Source organism: Macaca thibetana, chromosome 20 (assembly GCF_024542745.1).
Source record: "Macaca thibetana thibetana isolate TM-01 chromosome 20, ASM2454274v1, whole genome shotgun sequence".
NCBI classification, from domain to species: Eukaryota; Metazoa; Chordata; class Mammalia; order Primates; family Cercopithecidae; genus Macaca; species Macaca thibetana.
In genome coordinates, this window is record NC_065597.1 from 27,250,401 (window position 1) to 27,270,102 (window position 19,702).

Sequence of the window (19,702 nt, forward strand, 5' to 3'; positions counted from 1 at the left end):
GGCTCTTAGAAGACGGCCTGTCACAAAAGTGAGTCCTATTCAAATGCTTGCTATTATTATGATTATCATCTTTGTTGTTTGTTTGTTTGTTTGTTTTGAGATGGAGTCTCACTGTATTGCCCAGGCTGGAGTGCAGTGGTGAGATCTTCGTTCACTGGAGCCGCCGTCTCTGGGTTCGAGCAATTCTTGATCCTCAGCCTCCTGAGTAGCTGGGATTACAGGCACCCGCCACCATACCCAGCTACTTTTTGTGTTTGTAGTAGAAACAGGGTTTCCCCATGTTGGCCAGGCTGGTCTTGATTTCCTGGCCTCAAGTGATCCACCCGCCTCTGCCTCCCAAAATGCTGGGATTACAGGTGTGAGCCACCGCGCCCGGCCATGATTATCATCTTAGCAATTTCTTTCCAAAATTACGCAAGAAAGATTTAGCGTAAATACAGCAGTCTGCTGTTCAAAAGCTTTTCTAAAAGAAGGCTTGATTTACTGACCTAGTGCAGGTCCCTCATTTTGAACCCTCCAAGTCAGTGGATGGCACTGCCAGGCTCAGTGTGGACTTGCAGTCCATTGCTCTTTCCACACTTTGGCGCCTTCTGTCAATATGGTCACTTTTCCCAGGTTGTGGGACCTTTCCCTCAGCCTGGTGTTCAGCCCCGTCAGCCCCTTCCCCAGGGCATCCACTCAGCCTTTCTTCAGGTCTTTGTGAAGTCCCAGTCACCTTTTGGCTTAGTGCTACTGTCTTCTTGTCCCTCGTGTCCCTCCCCAGTATGGACACTTGACCTCAGCTAATCAGGGCCAGTAACACATCTCCCATCCTCTTGGCATCCTGGAAGTCTGGAACTCGAGGCATACATAGAAATGCCCAACCCAGATGTCTTCTGCCACATTTTTCTGATCAAGGGATGAGTCACAGTGACCACACGTGAATTTCTTATGGCTGCGGTAACAACCCCGATGTAGAAGCTTTAAATAATGCAAATTTGGCTGGGTGCAGTGGTTTCTGCCTGTAATCCCAGCACTTAGGGAGGCCGAGGTAGGTAGATCACGAGGTCAGGATATCGAGACCATTCTGGCCAACATGGTGAAACCCCATCTCTACCAAAAATACAAAAATTAGCTGGGTGTGGCGGTGCGTGCCTGTAATCCCAGCTACTTGGGAGGCTGAGGCAGGAGAATCGCATGAATCTAGGAGGTGGATGCTGCAGTGAGCTGAGATCATGCCACTGCATTCCAGCGTGGTGACAGAGTTAGACTCTCTCTCAAAAAAAAAAAAAAAAAAAATTACAGTTCTGGAGACCAGAAGTCTAAAAGGGGTCTTACAGTGATTAAGTCAAGGTGTTGGTAGGACTGAGATTTTTCTGGAGGTTCTAGAGGAGAATGTGTTGCCATACCCTCTCCAGCTCCTAGAGGCCTCTTGCATCCCTTGGCTTGTGGCCCCTTCTCCATCTTCAAAGCCTGCAGTTACATCACTATGACCTCTGCTTCTGTGCTGTCATCTCCATTTCTGACTCTCCTCCTCCTCTTTCCCTTGTAAGGACACTTGTGATTACATTGAGCCCCGTGGATAATTTGGGATTGTCTTCCAGCCTTAAGATTTTAAATCACAACTACAAAGTCCCTTTTGCCATGCAAAGGAACTTATTTCCATATTTACAGGTTGCATGGGCCTCTTTGCAGGATTAGAGGTAGGCGGCATTAGTCTGCCTATCACAGATGGTATTTATATCCTGTACACCTCCTCCTGGCCCCAGCCAGTCAGATAGGACCAATATTTTTTTGTCCAATCAGACAAAGGAAGGACACCTACCCTAAGAGTGCTTCACCCATAGGCTGAGATGAACCAATCAAATTTGCTCTCTCTCTTTCCTGAGAATTTGGACCCAAAGACATGGAGACTTTGGCATGGGTAGTGGGTGCTGGCCCTGTAAGATCATCTAGCAGTGGGGCTGGTGGCTGCACTGGGCTATGGGTGAGGAGGAGTAGCAGAGGAAGCCACAGGAAGAAGAGTTCCTATTGACCCAGAGTTAGTTTCTGTAAAGCCCATAGAACTCGGCCCTGCTCTACCTAATACATCAACCGTCATCATCATCATCATCATCAAAATTAGACTGAGCACATCTCTCTGTACTGTTTTGGTAGAAGGAGGACCCCAAGTCCCCAAACTGGTGGATGTGATCACATCTAGTTTTTACCTTCTTAGATGTCACCAAGGCCTGGCTCTTTCTAGAAGTGTCCTTCAGAAGAGGGAGTTGTCTTTGTCCCACAAAATGGAGCAAGAAAAGGGGCAGCCCTGTGAGAGGCAGAATATTGACCTCCAAAAGATGTCTATGTCCCAGTTCCTGAAGTTGCACGTGTGTTACTTGATATGGCGAAGGGGAATTAAGGTTGCAGTTGGAATTAAGGGTGCTCATCAGCTGATCTGAAGTAGTGAGAGTATCCTGAATTCACCAGGTGGGCCCAATGTTTTCATGGGTCCTTAAATGTGGAAGAGGGAGGCAGAAAAGAGAAGAGGGTGAGAGAGTGATGTGAGGAAGCACTCAATCAGATACTGCTGGCTTTGAAGATGGAGGAAGGGGCCGTGAGCCAGGGAATGCAGGTGACCTCTAAAAGCTGGAAAAGACAATGAATAAATTCTCCCGTGGAGCCTCCAGGAAAGAACATGGCCCTGCAGATACCTGGATTTTAGCGCCATAAGACTCACTTTAGACTTCTGGCCTCCAGAACTGTAAGATATTAAATTTGCATTATTTTAAGCCACTAAGTGTATGGCTTTTGTTATAGCAGCCATAGCTAATTAATACTGCCCTGCCTGAAGGAGGGGATAGGCCAGTCACAAACCATCGGGGATATTTGCAATTTGCTGAGGACAAGGCCCTACCTTGTCTATCTAGCCAGGCCGCCCAGCACCTGCTTGCAGAAGTTAGGATCCCTCCTTCCACGGGACAAACATTGACTGAGCATCTACTGTCACGGCTGTGTTGCTCACTGGCTGTATGACCTCAGGCAAGTCACTTTTCCCCTCTGTGCCTCAGGACAGTGGAGGTCACCACAGTCCTCGCCTCTCAGGGTTATTGTGAGGAGCAAATGAACGCACACACGTAAGGCTTTCATTTCAGTGTCTGGCACACGCACATGCTCAGTAAGAGTTAGCCATTATTATTTTCATCATCTTCACTGCTATCTATTATTACAGGGGCTGAAAGTCTCTTGATAACAGCATGAGAGGAGCTGGAGTCAATGAAATCCCTGGCTGCCATGAGCATGCAGAGGAGCTTTGTAACACCTGCGTGATGTTAATTGATAATAGCTGGCTTTCTGGGGAAAAAAAGTTTCTGATATGTGGTGGTTGCCAGTTGCTGTGGCAGAAGTACCCCTGCCATGGCCAGTGTCAAGCTAACAACAGCATCATTGAAGAGGGAGTTGGGAAGAGAAGCTAAGGATCGGCTCTTGCAAGCCTGTGCCTGTGGCCCCCAGTACATCACTGTGACTGTTGCTCCCCAGGAAGGTCAGGGAAGGCTCCTAAAGGTAGAACCCCTGGTTAATCAAACCTTGAGGAGTGAGTAGCAGCTAGCAAGGTGGAGAAGCGGGTACTGGCAGAAGGGGCAGGTTGGGTCAAGACAGATGGGCTGGAGAACACCATGCTTCTGGAAGTCTGAAACGGATTCAGCAGGAACAGAGAGTTGGACATGAAGTGGCAAGTACCAAGAAGGAGGGCAGAGAGGCAGGAGGGCATCAGAAAACGAAGGGCCTTCTCTATTTTGCTGAGGAGGCTGGACTTTATGTGGTGGGAATAGGCATGGGGAACCACTAGTGAATTTATAGCTGTGGTTCTCTACGCTGGAACGTTCTAGAATCACCTGGGGAGCTTAAAAAAAATCTCCAATGACTAGGCCACATGTTAATTAACTCAGTCAGAACCTCAGGGGTTAAGGCCTCACTTATAGGGTTGCTTTGAAGTCTCTTTGGGATTCTGCCGTGCAGCCAGCACTGGGGACAGGTAGCTTTAAATTAGGAGGATGGTGATCAGATAGGCATTTTCAAGAGCTCATTTGAGCTGCTCAGATATTGCTGGAGGCAGAGTAAATGGGTGCAGTCCTTTTAAAGGGCAATTTGGTGCGGTTGATCAAAATAAGAAATGCAGACCTCCTCTGACCTGCAGTCACAGGTCTAGGGATTTATTTTGCAGCTATACTTGCTCATGTGTGCAAAGACGTGTATAACATTACGGTGTTGTTTGTGATTGTGGTGGGTTGGAAATGACCAAAATGTCCCTCATTAAGGGACTGGCTAAATAAATGATGGTCATAAAGGCAAGAGAAAACTCTGCAGCTGTTCAAAAGAATCAGGAGAATCTATATACACACCGCCGTCAAGGCCCAGCAAGACACACAGAGCAAGCCGCAGCACAGACCTCACTGCATGCACCAGCCTGCATCAAAATAGACAAGGGTAGTGAGTGAGTTTATTTGATTTCTGAAAAAATGGTTAAGAAATTAGAAATGGTGGTTGCCTCTGGGGAGGGAAACTGAGGAGCTTGGGAGAGGAGGTGAAAGGGAAATTTCCTTTTCTCTCTATATATCATTTTATGTGGCTTAAGTGAAATTAAAAGTCATCCTGAGAAGGAGATAGCCTGGAAGAAAGAGATTATGTATCAGGACAGCCTGGAGGTGATGTGAGTGTAAATAAGGGCCCATCTGTGTGGCTAGAGGGTTGGGAGGGTGGGAGGGGAACTGGAATAAACAGGAGGAAGGTAGAGAACGTGCCAAGTAGATAGCAGCAGCTGGGGGGGCCCTGACCTGCCCTCAGCTGTTTCAGCTTTAGTTACACCACATCAGGGGAAATTATGCTGGAGTACAGTGGCGAAATATTGGCTCACCACAACCTCTGCCTCCCGGGTTCAAGTGATTCTCCTGTCTCAGCCTCCCGAGTAGCTGGGATTACAAGCGTGTGCCACCATGCTTGGCTAATTTTTGTATTTTTAGTAGAGATGGGGTTTCACCATGTTGGTCAGTCTGGTCTCGAACTCCTGACCTCAGGTGATCTACCCGCCTCAGCCTCCCAGAGTGTTGGGATTACAGGCATGAGCCACCATGCCTGGCATACATCAGGGGCAATTGATTCCTGCTCAAGGCCTCAGACTCCACTGGAGTAACATGAGCGCAGTCCTCAGGCCCTCAGGATCATTCAGAATGGACTCATTGGGGAAACTAAGCTCAGTAATTTTCATTATGCACTTGAAGTAAAAGCACACTCAGATCATTTACCATGGAGAGTCCCAAAGTCACGATGCCTCCAGGAGCTGGGAAAATGACACAAGGCAGGCTGGGTTGGGCTTGGCAAAAGAGGGAGCCCAAACACCCAACTCATGACGGTGGAATGTGGGTCTAGTGTTGCAATGTTTTTCCATTTGCCTGATTTTTATGCTAAATCTCAAATTCTTTTTGAGACAGGGGCTCGCTCTGTCACCCAGGCTGGAGTGCAGTGGTATGATCTTGGCTTACTGCAAATTCCACCCCCCAGGCTCAAGCAATCCTCCCACCTCAGCCACCTAAGAAGCTGAGACTAAAGGTTCACACCACCATGCCAGGCTAACTTTTTTTGTATTTTTAGTAGAGATGGGGTTTCACCATGTTGCCCAGGCTGGTCTCAAACTCCTGGGCTCAAGTGATCCACCCACCTCGACCTCCCAAAGTGCTGGGATTACAGGCACGAGCTACCACGCCCTGCCTAAATCTCTCAAATTCTAAATGTTACTGACCAACTCCGAAATTTACAAGGCACCATGGAGCTGAACATGTGTGTTTCTGATGACCCAACAATTCCGCTCCTAGGTGGATGCCCATGAGAGCCATGCACTTTTGCTCACCAGTTAGGAGATTTGTCACGCTGCTGTTTCATGACCGCTGCAAATTGGAATGCCCACTAACAGGAGAATGGGCAAATCAATCATAGCAGAGCCACACCACGGAATATCACATGGCAATGAGAATGTGTGCACTACAGCCATTTGCAGCAATGCAGAAGCATCTCCCAGTCAGCGTGCTAATGGAAGACACCAGACCCAAAAAGGACACAGACAGCCTGTGATTCCATGTATGGGAAGTTCAGAACCAGGCAACACTACTCCACAGTGATACAAGTCAGGAAGATGATTCCCTTTGGGAGGGCATAATGACTGGGAAGGACACAGGAGCGGGGTCAGGGGGCTGGGCCTGTTGTTTTTGGGGGCTGATGACACAGTGTTCAATTTGTACAACTGATTTGTGCACTTTAGTATGTATGTTATATTTCAATTCAAAACAAGCACAGCTGTGGAGGGTCGAATAAGACATATCAGTGGGCTGATTCAGCCTTGGCTGCAGGTTAGGATCAGGTATCACAGTGAGTGGCTTCTAAGCAGCTGGGCCTTTGAAGCTGCTTGAGCCCCAGAAGCCCCATTTTTTTAATCAGTCACCACTGCAACTATACCCAGCTCTGTGTCCAACTCTTCCCCTGTGACTGCCCTTCCTCCTCCTCCGCCTCCCTTCCTGGTGGAATGCTGAGGTCCTGAGGGATGGAAGAAAGGCAGAGATCAAGGTTAGCCCTGATACTTTCTGCCCATGTTCTGTCTTCCTTTTCTGGGAAGGAAGAGGAATCTGGTTGAACCATTTACAGCCGCTTAAACTTCCTGTTTAAAAATATTGCTCAGGATGTAATTATCCCCATTGAAAGGTGCAAGCTCTTTTCTGAGAGTGAGTCTGTCCTCAGGCAGTTGCGGGTTGTCAGGGACAGCCACTGCTACAAAGGGACATGTAGTTGAGTTAAAACTGTGAATGCCAGGCAGCTGAAGCTCTGGCTGTGGCAGAGTCCTTTTTGGAGCAAGGTGACTCTCTAAGGAGATCTGACATTCTTAGATTCTGATTGGAGGGTTACCAAGCAGACCAAGGACTGGGGGTCTCGGCCCCCCAGATCCTATTATCTATTTATTATGAAATGTTTTCAAGCAAGTGGAAAAATTACAAAACGAGTGCAATGAATATCTCTATTCAGTACCCAGACTTATCGTTATTAGCGCTTTGCCATATTGACTTTATACATGCATATATATAGAGAGATACATATAATTTTTTTTCTTCTCAAGGTGCTTCAAAGTAAGTTACAGACTCTGATATTTTACTCTTGAATTCTTCCTCATGGACATTCAGAAAAATAAGGATAACTTTCTACATAACCACAAAATCCTCATCAAGTTGAACACAATGAACAATAATTCCCTAATACCATCTTATATCCACCCCGTTTCCAAATTTCCTTGTCTCCAAAAGGTCTCTTATGGTTGTTTTTATTTAAAACAAACAAACAAACAAAGATCCAATTAAGGATTAATTGAGGGTTATATTTCTTTGCTCATTTAATCTCAAATGCTCCTCTGTTCTTTCCAGCACCTTCCTTTGTCTCCCCTATGACACTGACTTTTTAAAGAGATCAAGCCAGTTGTCTGGTAGACTGTTTCTCCTTCTGGATTTATCCGATTATTGCCAGCTGTCCCTCTCTCCCCTCTGTGTCTGGAAATGAGGTCTAAAGTGTTGCCCGCACTTGATTTCAGCAGTTTTGGCAAGAACGTTCCCTAGGTGGAGACGCTGGGAGCTCAGTGTGCCTGGCTGTCTGCCCTGGGTGAGGCTGGGTGCCTGGCTGGGTTAAGGTGGTCACAGCAGATGTCACCACTACAAGGGAATGCTTTCTCTTTGCCATGAACAAGTATTCTGGGGGTGATATTTGGCCCTAAATCTTGTGATTCTTTGGTCCTGTGGAGGAGAAGGTACAGGAACTCAGGGGTTTTGCACACGGATTAGGAGTGCTAATGTGCCCTCCACAGGAGGCTGGCTCCCAGCGCTCACAGTCAAGAGACAACACATCACTTTGTTTCTCCTTTGCTAGGTTGGGGTATCAAGAATGGCCAGTGCAGCATCACGATCACTTCTTATGGCTTCTTTCTGCGTACTCATCTTTTTTTTTTTTTCTTGAGATGGAGTCTCACTCTGTTGCCCAGGCTGGAGTGCAGTGGTGTGATCTCGGCTCACTGCAACTTCCGCCTCCTGGGTTCAAGCGATTCTCCTGCCTCAGCCTCTGAAATAGATGGAATTACAGGTGTGTACCATGACGCCAGGTTAATTTTTGTATCTTTTTTTTTGAGACAGAGTCTCGCTCTGTCGCCCAGGCTGGAGTGCAGTGGCTGGATCTCTGCTCACTGCAAGTTCCGCCTCCTGGGTTTACGCCATTCTCCTGCCTCAGCCTCTCGAGTAGCTGGCACTACAGGCGCCGCCACCTTGCCCGGCTAGATTTTTTTGTATTTTTTTAGTAGAGATGGGGTTTCACCGTGTTAGCCAGGATGGTCTTGATCTCCTGACCTTGTGATCCACCCGTCTCGGCCTCCCAAAGTGCTGGGATTACAGGCTTGAGCCACCACGCCCGGCCAATTTTTGTATCTTTAGTAGAGATGGGGTTTCGCCATGTTGGCCAGGTTGGTCTCAAACTCCTGACCTCAAGCCATCTGCCCACCTCAGCCTCCCAAAGTGCTGGGGTTACAGGCGTGAGCCACCATGCCTGACTTCTTCGTATTCATCTTAATTAACCCTTCCAGCAGCCTTTCAGGTCAATCTGATTATTCTCCCGGTTTAGAGATGGAGACACTGAGGCTTGGAGAAGGTAAGGAACTTGCCCACGACACCCAGGATTCAAAACCAGGTGGTCTGCTCCCAACCATTCTTCTGCACGTCGCCAATATTTTAACTTCCACTAAGACTGCATTTCTGGGGCTGTGTCCCTGCCTCAGGAGGCAGCAGAGGCCAGGAAAAGGGTTCGTGGCTGAGTAAGAAGCATGAGACAAGATGGCGTATAGACTGAGCTGCGACTGGTAACCTTAAGGTTAGTAAGATCCTGAATTTTACTTTTAACCTGTTTTTAATCTTCGTGTGTCATTTTGAAACCCGCTTATGGTCATAATGATTTAATAGGACATATTGGCAACTATAATAAAGTTATAGCTTTTTAAATAGTTTTTGATGGCTGGGAGAGTTGGCTAGTTTATTAGGTCTGTTGCAAAGATGACCACAGTCATGTTGGAGGTACTGTCTCCTGCGGGATATCTACTTCCTGCTGAGTTCTGCCATGGACAGAGCATGACTGTGGAGCCCAAGGAGTGTTCAGAGTGAAAAAGACACGGCCCTGTTGGATGCAGTAGCTCACACTTATAATCCCAATACTTTGGGAGGCTAAGGTGGGCAGATCGCTTGAGGCCAGGAGTTTAAGACCAGCCTGGGCAACATAGCGAAACCCTGTGTCTACAAAAAAGCAAAAATTAACCAAGCTTGGTGGTGCACACCTGTGATCCTAGCTACTCAGGAGGCTGAGGTGGGAGGATCACTTGAGTCCAGAAGGTTGAGGCTGCAGTGAGCCATGATTGTAACACTGCACTCCAGCCTGGGTGACAGAGTGAGATCCTATTTCAAAAAAGAAAAAAGGAAGAAGACACAGCCCTGGCCTTAGGACTTCACATGGGGAGGAAGACTCATAACTGAGCCCATCATAACAAAGATGAATTTAGAGTAATAAGAATGGAGTGTAACCATTGAGTCTGGGGAAGACAGGGAAAAACAGATTTGTTTGCACTGGGAGAATCCAAGGAAGATTTTTGGAGGAAGGGGCATTGAGCTGGGTATGGACATATGGGTAGGAGGTTGGGCAGTAGCACTGATGAAGGCATTTGGGCTGAGGGGAGTGCAGGAGTGAGGGTTGAGGTGTACAGGGTGGGGCATGCCTGTGTGGCTGGCACAGGACAGCCCGGGATTAGGTTAGAAAGGAAAATGGGGTTAGAGCAAAGATGACGCTGAATCCTGGGTTGGGCACTTGGATCTTATTCCAAAGGCATCGCAGAATCGCGGAAAGGATTCAAGAAGTACTTGGCCAGATCTGACATGCGCTTGGGGAAGATTCATCTAGGGTGGGACTTGAAGACCCGGTGAAGGCAGAGACAAGACAGCGACCCCAGTTAAGAGACCACAAAAAGAGTGTGTGAGTGAGATAAGAACCTGAACGAAGGAGGCGGTGGAAAGAATGCAGGGATGTTTCAGGGAGAATAAACGTTGACAGGGCTTGGGACTGGGTGATTGGAGGGAATGAAGGGCCAGAGGAGGCTATTGTGGCCCCAAGATTTCCAGTCTGTGTGGCAGAGTGGATGAAGCGGGCAGCCACTCACACAGAAAGCTGTGGGGGAGGAGAGGTTGGGCCAGAGGATGTCGGCCTTGCGCATGCTGGGTTCAGGGCATCACTGGGGATGTGGGGATTTTGAGTCCGGAGCACACAGAATTGTACAGTGCTGGAGTTCAAAGGCACGTCTCCCCAGCACCTTTGTCCCTGGATCAGAACTCACCTTCAGAGGGGTGCAGTGAGAAGGAGAGAGGTGGGGGTGTGTGCAGAATGGGGGTCATACAAGAATGGACAGGGAGGCACAGCTGGCACAGGACTCTGGGCAATTAGAAGGTCAGTGGTCACCTTTCAGGGTGGTTTCTATGGCAACAGAGGGACGTTGCAGTGCCGAGGGGGAGGGGAGCCCAGGAAGCTGGAAGTTTGGGAGTGAATGAATGAAAAGGAAGGTGGGGTGAGAGGTGAGGGGGACAGGGTGGAGGCCAGGAGGTAGGGAAGTTAGGATCCAGTGGAGAGGGAGTGAGGGAAGAGGGAGACACAGGCAAATGAGGGGCAATCCAGAAGGCAAAACTATGGGGGGAAAGCAATGAATTTCCCCTTGGCTCTGTGAGATGGGAGGCCTGGAGGGAACCCTGGAAAAAGAACTTCCCACAGTAGGCCAGGTCCTGGCTGACAGGCAGGGAAGGAGCCAGGATCTGGGGTTCGTTGGATGTGGAAATGGGCTGGTCCCTGGCGTGTCCTGGACTCTGATGGGTAGGGACCCTTTTAAAGTTTCCCAGGGTTTCCAAAGAACAGCCTGGGTGAGTCTGTGTAGCCAGCACACGAAGACCCCACTGGGGCAGCCTTGAGAGCCGTAGACTGCCTCCAACTATTCTTTGTCAGTTGCTAATTATTTCCTGCGGAAGAGTGTGTGTGTGTGTGTGTGTGTGTGTGGCGGGATAGGGGTGTTAGTTTCTTCCTCCTCACCTCCTTCCCCTTTCTCCTCTCTCCCTACTCCCTGGTGCCCTCCTGGGAAACATTTGTGCTGTGCGTCTGTCCTCAATGGCCTGCCATCTGCTGAGCCATTCCTGAGTATGAGTGATACCAGCTGTCCAAGGAAAAGAGTATTGTTCCAGTAAGTTTGGGGAAAGGAGGGCCAAGCAGGTTCCCTTCTTGCAGAACTGCTCAGCTCCTTTGAGAAGTTGATGGAAAAGGGCAACACTGGGGTTGCAGTGGAATCTTCGGCATGGCGCAGGACGTTTTGCACCAGCCTTGTTCACAGGAGTGGAGTCTACTCAGGGGTGACAATGATGGGACAAGAAGGTCAAATGGCAGGAGATGGGAATAGGAGACTTGGGGGTAGGGCACAGTGATGGGGAGCAGCTGGCCCATTTCAGGGGGTCTTACTCCTGGAGGCCTCATCTCACAGCCTATCAACCTTCTTATGTGCACCCGCTTTTCACATCCAGAAACTGTTTTGCTCTGCAAAGATGTGGGTACATATTTATTGTTTTGCTTTGCAAATCTTTTGGCTATGAGGACCTTGTTTAATGGAAGATTGGCACTGACTCCTCAGCAGACATTGTACCTGCTTCAGAGAGGTCACTTCCAATGTGACAGGGAAGCCGACATGTGCTTTTCAATGTAATGAAATATTTTGGATGCAAAATTGACTAATGAACAAATGGATATATTAAATATCAAAGTCTATATTAATAAGAGATTTTTCTTCCTCATGATTTGGAAACTTTGTATGTTTTCAGAATCATCCATCTTTTGGTAGGTCTTTGGGAAGCTTGACGGTCCTGGATCTTGGGGGCTAGGGGTGCCTAGTGGGGTCAAGGGAGGTCTGGGGGTCTTGGAAAGCCAGGAGGGGTGGGAGCCTGAGGTCTCCAGGAAGACAGAGGTGAGGTGGAGAGAAAGGAGATTGTAGGCAGAGATTGGCATCTACGTTCAGGATGTTGGAATTGCAGCAGTGTTGGCGGAGGGGTGTTGGGGTCCCTTGTGTACCTGATGTGCCTGGGCAAGAGAGAGTTTCTGCTACCAGGACTCTCCTGAGGAAAAAGGATGTAAAACTTGGGAGCAAGGCAGACATGTGCGTCCTTTCAATGTCATGCTGTAGCTTCTGTGAACAGGCCAGCTCGGGAGTTATTTATATTTAATTATCTGGGGGAATTGTGGCTTTGTTTGACTCTCTTTGTACTGTTGAGTAGGGCCCCTGGAGTCTGAGGTTAACATGTTAACGCAAATTTTTGTGTGGTAGAAATGAGTCTGATTGCTGTCTGTTAGTGAAGAAACCCCAAGGTCACGGTTTTATTGCCCTAAAGAATGTTCTCCAGTTTTGTGTGTCACCCAGGATCCCTGTCCCAGCATTCTTCTCCCATGCCTGTAAATACTCAGGATGGTCACCAGCTTTAGTGTTCTTGGTCCCTTCACTCATGAGAATGAGGGATTTTTGACACATATTCCTTCATTCTATATTCGTGGGACAAGTTTTTTTTGTTTTTTTTTTTTTTTTTTTTTTTTTTTTTTTTTTTTTTTTAGTAGAGACAGGGTTTCACCGTGTTGCCCAGGCCAGTCTCAAACTCCTGGACTCAAGAAGTCCACTCGCCTCGGCCTCCCAAAGTGAGGGGATTACAGGTGTGAGTGATCGTGCTGGGCCTCATTTTTAAAAACTTTTTGAAAATTATATTTTAATGCCCTTTCCTAGTAGAACACATCTCCTGGAGGCCCAGGAAGGGAAGGTGGAGACTGGGATCATTGGGATCGTTGAGAGATTTTTGGTCTCATGGCACGTGGTGGTGCCTCAGATGCAAGTATAGCAACCTCTGAGCCCTGCTCCAAGTTCATATAGGTCAGTCCCCATTTCCAGGTGCCAAATTCTGTCCCAGTGATCTTTTGCTCTGCAATAAGCCATCATGAACATATTGGCATAAAATAATGATTATTTATTACAAATTAAAAAAGAGAGAATCCTGGCTTCTGTGGGTCAGGACTTTGGGCAAGGCACAGCAAGAACGGCTTCTTTCTACTTCATGATGTCTAGAGTCTCAGCCAGAGCCCCACAGCTGAGGGTGACTCTAGTATCTGAGGGGGGCGCTAGAGGATCCACTTCTAAGGTGTCCTTTTTATTTTTTTTATTATTATTTTTTTTTTTTTTTTGAGACGGAGTCTTGCTCTGTCACCCAGGCTGGAGTGCAGTGGCCGGATCTCAGCTCACTGCAAGCTCCGCCTCCCGGGTTTACGCCGTTCTCCTGCCTCAGCCTCCCGAGTAGCTGGGACTACAGGCGCCTGCCACCTCGCCCGGCTAGTTTTTTTGTATTTTTTAGTAGAGACGGGGTTTCACCGTGTTAGCCGGGATCGTCTCTCGATCTCCTGGCCTCGTGATCCGCCCGTCTCGGCCTCCCAAAGTGCTGGGATTACAGGCTTGAGCCACCGCGCCCGGCCTAAGGTGTCCTTTTTAGTGCTGTGTCTGACATGCTGGCAGCGATGGCTGGAAGGCTGGGCTCAGTGGGGACGGTTGCTCAGAGCACCTCTCTGTGGCCACTTCAGCATGGCAGCCTCCATGGGTAGTGAGACTTCTAAAATGGCGGGTCAGTGCCTTGTGAGTAAGGTAGTTGCTATATGGCCTTTTGTGGCCCAGCCTGAAAAGTCACATAGTGTCATGTCTCCTGTGTCTAAGCAGTCAGAAGCCTGCCCACTCTCAAAGGGAGAGGACCCAGGCTCCACCTCTCAGTGGGAGGAATGTCAAAGAACCTGTGGTCATGTTAATGTTGCTGCTGCCGCTTCTACAATTTCCATCCTCTTTGGTCCTTTCTGATGACTCCTAACAACCCACATCTCATCATAAACCACAAGACTTTGCCAGAAGCCAAGGAAAGAGCAGCCCTCCAAATTCCACCTTTGTTCCCAGTTCCCACAGGAGTCCCTGGAGATTTTATCCACTCGTGATATCTTCTTTCTCTTGGTTCTTCCAGTCTTAGGGGTGGAGCTTCCAGTAATGTATTTGTGTTTCCAGAGAGCTCAAAATACAGCTGAAAATATGCCTGTTGGCCGAGGGAATGTTCATGCTACATTTAGTAAGTGAAGAAAGTAAAGGAAAAATCAAGTGGAAGAATATAGATCAAGGTGCTAAGTGGTTATCTCTGAATGGAAGATTTAGACATAATTTCTATTTTGTTTTCGCATATATGTATTTTTCTTTTTATACAAAGCCCAACTATCTCGTGGAAATTAAGCATGTAGGCTCTGAAATCAGACCCCTTGGGTTTAAATTTCCATTCCTTCAATTTCCAGCTTTCTAACCTTGGGCAAGTTACTTGGATTTTCTAAAACTCAGTTTCCTCATCTCTAAAATGGGGCTAATGATAGATCAATAGTTTCTACTCAAAGGGCTGTTTTAAGGATTAAATAAGATTATGTATGTAAATGCTTTGCATAATTTTTGGCATAAAATAAGCAGTAAAGGTTAGGGATTATTTTTAGTGGTTTTATTAATGAGTTTTAAAAGAGATAAATGAGTCTTGTTTCTAATATCTTGACAATGGCTCTTTGTATGAATGAATCTGTATGTTTTACCAGAAACACAAACCCAGTTTTATTGCTGGAAATATCTCATAATTTGCTTTCACACCTTTTAAGAGCTATTTGCTCCAGACATACTGTGCTTTTATGAAGATTTTGAAAATCTAGGGCAGTGATTTTCCTTAGAGGGGAGCAAGAAGGTCACCAGGAAAGTCTGCTGTCCTCCCCTGGATCCTCAATTTTCTAGAGTAAGTATTTAATCAGGCAAGATTGAGAGGCTAAAAGCAATAGAATAATTGACCTGATTTTTTTTTAAGTGCAGAAGTTTTGTTCTTTGCCTGGACACAAACATATTTCTTATCCTAAAAGGATTTTTAAAAATTTGTTTTGCTGTCAGCAAAAATTTAGGCTTTTGCACATAACACTTTTGCTAGCTAAGTAAATAGAAAGGACAGACAGGACTATCCACTGTATATTTAGTCTGGATGAGCAAAAAGTGGTGGAGAAGCGGGGGTTATGGTCTCCTTGTCCCAGTAAAACTAGGAGACTGAGACCCTCCAGTAGTGTTATGCTGTGGGAACAGGGCTGGCCTGGATTTAAGAAGTCAGAGTTGAGCCAGAGCTGGAAGTTTTTCAGTTAGGCACCTGGCGTAAGAGCTAACGTGGAAGATAGATGGATGATGAACAGACAGATGGATGGGTGGTGAATGGATTGATGGATGAATAGACAGATGATGAATGGATGGATGGATGATGGATGGATGGATGGATGATGGATGGATGAATGAACAGACATTAGAATGGGTAGATTTCTTTCCACTCTCCTAGGCTGCCTGAAGGTCTCGACTCTTGGATCTTGTGAACTATCAAGTTCTTGCTCAATAGTTAAATACCAGATGAGACAAATTGGCCATGAGAGACATTTTTGAGTAAATTGAGATCATTTGAATTTGGTCTGGGTATTAGATGAGGTGAAATCTTACTGGAATGAGAAGGTGAAATTTATCGACCAAAAAAAGCGTGCACAGAATGTTGTGTAATCTTGTTTGGTTTGAAAAACTACGTATATGTATAAATCCAAATGCTGGCTCTCCCAAAACACTATCAAAATGAGCTCTGGAGAAGACAAAGCGGAGTGTTCCGCTAGACTGCATCACCCTTTTCCCCACTGTGGATCTCTGCTCATGCTGTTCCCACTGCTTGGAAAGTCCTTTCCTTCCCACCCTCCACCTTCCCCAGTTCCTACTCTTCCTTCCGTGTGCAGCTTCACCGTCTTTCCCTCAGGGAGCCTCCCCCGCACTCCAGGTTAGAAAGCCATATGCACGCTCTTGGCTCTCATTATTTTCTTTCCAACACTTACCGTAATTTTTTAAATGTTTGAAAATGTTTGTAGCTAGCACAACACAACACATTCCCTGAATGTGTACAGTAGGCATTCAGAAACGTATTTCTAGGTTAATTATGTAGAGAGAAATGTTATGGAATGTGTTATTTTTCCTCCTTCCTTCCACAGGATCCTGGCATGTTCCAAAAAGAGAATTTTGCTAATTTGACAAAATGCTGGAAGATACAGAAATTCTTTTTTTTTTTTTTTTTTTTGAGACAGTGTCTCACTCTGTCACCCAGGCTGGAGTGCAGTGATGCGATCTTGGCTCACTGCGCCCTCTGCCTCCCGAGTTCAAGAGATTGTCATGCCTCACCCTCCTCAGTAGCTGGGACTACAGGTGCCCACCACCACGCCTGGCTAATTTTTGTATTTTTTGGTAGAGATGGGGTTTCACCATGTTGGCCAGGCTGGTCTCGGACTCCTGGTCGCAAGTGATCCACCCACCTTAGTCTTCCAAAGTTCTGGGATTATATGTATGAGCCACTGTGCTTGGCCTGGAAGAGATAGAAATTCTTTCAGCAAAGTAATACCAAGAGCTGGGTTAAGAGGAGCCCTATTTAGCAGTAATGCGGCTGGAAGGTGGTGTTGGTGAACTCCCTATGAGAGGGGAAGCCACTTGGACTTCCTGGGTCCAGTAGGGACTTGGAGAACTTTTCTGTCTTACAAGAGGTTTGTAAAATGCACCAATCAGTGCTCTGTAAAAACGCACCAATCAGTGCTCTGTAGCTAGCTAGAGGTTTGTAAAATGGACCAATCAGCACCCTGTAAAATGGACCATTCAGCACTCTGTAAAATGGACCAGTCAGCACTCTGTAAAATGGGCCAATCAGCAGGACATGGGCAGGGACAAATAAGGGAATAAAAGCCGGCCACCCCAGCCAGCAGCGGCAACCAGGTTGGGTCTTCTTCCAGGCTGTGGAAGCTCCGATCTTTCCCTCTTCACGGTACATCTCGCTGATGTTCACTCTTTGGGTCTGTGCCACCTTTAAGAGCTATAACACTCACTGCAAAGGTCCGTGGCTTCATTCTTGAAGTCAGTGAGACCACGAATCCACCGGAAGGAACCAACTCGGACACACCTACAGATGGGAAGCCCAACCCTTTGGTCCACGCAGACCGAGAAGCACTGAGAAATGGAGAACCCTTGGGGTAGGGAAGGAGGTCAAGGGTCCTTGAAGAGGAGAAGGGAGAGGGGATCTGAAAGGGAGAAGTCATGGTGCCCTGTGACACAGAACTGAGAGCGATCGGGGGAAGGACCTTGATAGTTTCAGAGGAGTTGAATGATGCAACTTTCTAGACCCCCACCCCCTCAAAATCCCCTGGGCACTAGATTGGAGGCTGTGACTAAAATCCAAAAGAAAGGACACTTTTTATTTTTTTTTCCCATTCCAAGTAGGACTTGCCTAGCTAAAAATGAGAGCATTTATTACTGACCCACCATCTCCTTGTTACTGACCTACTATCTCTCTCTTGGGAATAGGATGGTAGGTTATAGAAAACAAGGTTTATTTTTCTTCCAGATAACTTTCCATATTTTCTCAATGTTATATGTATATGTGTAAATCCGAATGCTGACTCTCCAAAAATACTATGACAATGAGTTCTCTGGAGAAAACTGAGCCGAGTGTTTTTCTCTACTGCCCCATCTTCCCTCCTCTGGTCTCTGCACCCACTGCATGAGCATGTGGTGTTGTCTTAGATAATTTGAGCTGCTGTAACAGAGTACCATAGACTGGGTGGCTTATAAACAGCAGAAACGTATTTCTCATGGTTTTGGAGAGACTAGAAGTCAGATTAGGGAGCCCGCCCACATAGTTGGGTTCTGGTGAAGGCAAGCTTTCAGGCAACAGACTGCCAACAGGGAAGAGGGCAAGAGAGTTTCTGGGGTCCCTTTTATAACGGCACTAATCCCTTTCATGAGGACTCCATCCCCCTGACCTCATTACCTCCCCAAAGCCCTTCCTCCTACTACCACCCAACTGGGGGTTAGGATTATAACATATAAATGAAGGTGGGGAGAAATACAAGCATTCAGTCCATAACCATTGGTTTGTATATTTGTACAAAATTTATGTCTACAGAAGATATTCGAATACACACGCTTATCTCAAACAATCACTGTTTCCATCTTGTCATGCATATTTCCAGACCCATAGAGTAGTAAATGGTTGAGAGCTGATGCCATCCTTTCCATCATGACCTCAATGAGCCTCCCAGCAACTTTGAGATAGAGACGCTTTATATTATCTTTTTACAGATGAGAAAACGGAAGCTCAGAGGTCAAGCAATTTGTCCAAGGTCACACAGCAGTGAGGAGAATGTGGGTGAGATTTGAATGCAGGCATTCTAAGTTCATGCTCTTAAATACTCTACTGGACTGCCCCATCTTTATAAACCTAGCAAAATTAATTTGCAAGTATATTTTTTGTGATTTAAAGGTGAATTTATTATTTGTGGGGGTTTTTTTTTTTCATTTTTTGTATGTGAATTTTTCTTTTTTTTTTTTTTTTGAGATGCAGCCTCGCTCTGTCACACAGGCTGTAGTGCAGTGGTGTGATGTCGGCTCACTGCAACCTCTGCCTCACCAGTTCAAGCGATTCTCCTGCCTCAGCCTCTTGAGTAGCTGGGATTACAGGCGCCTGCCACCCCACTCAGCTAATTTTTAAATTTTTAGTAGAGACAGGGTTTCACCATGTTGCCCAGGATGGTCTTGAACTCCTGACCTCAAGTGATCTGCCTGCCTTGGCCTCCCAAAGTGCTGGGATTACAGGCATAAGTCACTGCACCCGGCCAAATTTATTTATTTTTTTATAAGGAAAGGAGAGGACGATGGCCTGCTGACGGGTGCAGAGGTGCCTGATGACTGACGTTTCCTAACTGGCTTATACCATGTAACTAAGAAGGTGGCAGAAGTGACACCACCTGTCCAGGGGAGTTTTCTGGTACATCCTGGGAACTGGTCTTTTACAATCATGGCGGAAAACACAGCTCTGGTGGATTCAAAAGACCCCTATGTCCAGTGTATGCTCCAAGTATGGAAATAAACATATCCATGGGCCTGGGAAGTCCAGATGGCCATCTCTTCCAGGGATCCTGCTCCCTCTGGCATACCAGGCTGTCTTTTGTCACCTTTGTGTCCATGTCAGAGTACATCTCGCCAGGTCTTCCTTTGCTCATGGTTGCCATCTCAGCCCTGATGCATCTTGTGGTCCTTGCAAAGACGAAGCATGATGATGTCGCAGGGCACCCTTGGGCAGGACCCTCTCTGGTGGCCAGGAATGTGAGTGGTGAAGACGGGAGCTTTGCTGGTAAGGTGTGCATGTGCTGTGGCTCTGCTGTGTGGGAGGAAGAGAAGCCATTCAGTCCCATGCCCAGCCCCTTGCAGACCTCGCCCAAGCAAGGTCTGAGCTCCGGTTTCAGCAGCTCATAATACAAAGGGGCCACACCGCATCCCTCGACTCCAGGACCCCCAGCGTCTAGCCTGTCCTCTCTGTGTCATGCAGAACTCCTTTTCAGAGAGGCAACAGCCCATTTGACACCTTCCGATTCTATTTTCCAAGCTGTGAGCGCATAACCACCAGCCCCTGTTTGGCTGTCACAGGAATTTCATTGCTTTTGGTGGCACCGCCTCACT